The sequence below is a fragment of the Octopus bimaculoides genome, chromosome 1 (assembly GCF_001194135.2).
Source record: "Octopus bimaculoides isolate UCB-OBI-ISO-001 chromosome 1, ASM119413v2, whole genome shotgun sequence".
Lineage (NCBI taxonomy): Eukaryota > Metazoa > Mollusca > Cephalopoda > Octopoda > Octopodidae > Octopus > Octopus bimaculoides.
In genome coordinates this window covers 72326875-72328648 of record NC_068981.1, presented here as the reverse complement: position 1 = coordinate 72328648, position 1774 = coordinate 72326875, and the positions used below count along the sequence as shown (strand labels likewise).

The 1774-nt window shown below is 41.1% G+C and overlaps 1 protein-coding gene across 3 annotated transcripts in view; it reads right to left on the bottom strand.

Annotated features, from left to right (window-relative positions):
- Window positions 1-1774, bottom strand: part of LOC106879038 (FAD-dependent oxidoreductase domain-containing protein 2) — a 145050-nt gene that overhangs the window by 6529 nt on the left and 136747 nt on the right. The window lies entirely within an intron of this gene.

Sequence of the window (1774 nt, the reverse complement as noted above, 5' to 3'; positions counted from 1 at the left end):
ATATATAGATATTATTATAAAATCTGGTAATTGTTCATATATTAATTAATATCGATTAATTATCAGGAGGCCAGCACATCTAAAGAATCAAAGAGATAACTTTCTTTATTAGCCACACAGGACCGAACACAGAGGAGACAAAGTACAATGTAGAGCTTTTCTTTTCGAGAAAAAAAGGAGAAAATAGATTTCTGATCAAAAGGGATTGTGTAAAAAAAAAAAATGAAAAAAAAAACGATCAAAAGGGATCATGTATCACAGTAGAAGAGTAAAAAGGTGAAAAAACATATAAGGTTTATCCGTGGAAAGAAAAGCCTACGAAAAGACTAATGTAACCTCGGGCAATGAAATACAAAAATACATTAGAGTGAAGTACTCTCTTTCTCTTTGGTTCATAGGACTATGAATCCCTCTGTCATTCACACGTGCCATCCTTGCTAAATTCACCCATTTTTCCGTTAAACATTCACTAGACAAAACTTCCCTCTCTACTCTCACGTTCCTTTTCAAGTAATACTTGAAAAAGTTGATGAGTGATTGACCAGAGAGGAAAATGTTTGTTTCTAGGCCTTTCAAACACGTTCACCATACACATTCTTTTGCCATAGCCACTAGTATAATGAAAACAGCTCTTCCTTCTCGTTTGAAGGAAGGAGGCAGGGCAATATTAACGATAGACTCGGCTGATAAACCAACTCATCCGATACGCGACAACAGTTGTTCGACATAAGCCCACAGGTCGGAAATGGTCTCAGGCAGATCAGTTCAGTATTTCTAGAGCCATGCCTGTAGAGCTTATCTCGAACAGGTAGTGCTTCTCGATAGCACTGCCAGGCCAGGGATCTCCTCCTACTTCCTCAAGTTGACCATCACCTTCTATACGAGTCTCTGAGAGTGCAGCTAAATCAATGTTATAACGGTTCAGCTCACAAGCAACAAGTGCAGTGCGTCTTTCAGGCCTACAATCACTCTTGTTGTCCAACAGAGAGCGCACATTCCAACATGAAATATTTAAGTTCCGTCCAGATTTTATAAATAAAAGACTCTTTGTTTTTCGAGCGCAGGGTGGACATCCGTCAGTCGCGCTAAACTGACCAGATATGGAAAGACAGGCAATTTTTGGTTCACCTTTTCTAGACCCTCCTCGGCCTCCGGGTGAGCAGTGCCCTCTCCAAATGGAGCTGCTCAGACACCCATGCAGCAACCAAATCCTACCGCTGTCTTGGGCGACAAGAAGACAACTTTATACCTAGCATGGGCTGCCTACATGCAGATCGCTGACTACATGCTTCCAACCCGTCAGGTCTGCATGCTTTACCACCTTCCCATTGCCGCAGAACTTCCGAATAAAAATATATATATATATACTAAAAATGAAGAAAATGTATATTAAAAATAAGTTAAATATATACTAAAAATTAGATGAATATATATAGGGGAAAAAATTCACATATCGAACAGAGGTCGGCAATGCCTGTGCAGAGTTTTAGGTCCAATAAGGCTTGCGCAACACCTCCATTGACCCTCTCCACTTTATTGACATAATCCAGAGACAAGCCGGAGCAAGATGTCTGGTGCAAATATGAGTCGCAGACTTGTGGGAACATCATGATCTCTAGCACAAACCAAAGATCCCCAAAATGTCCAATGCCATTCCCTGCATATCTGGTTTTATATCAGAGTGACCTTCTAGAGACATGCTTCAACAAAAGCTGAGGGGCGCCTCACTCCCAGTGGTCTTTCAGTACGCCGGACACCATCCCGGAATTTCTGC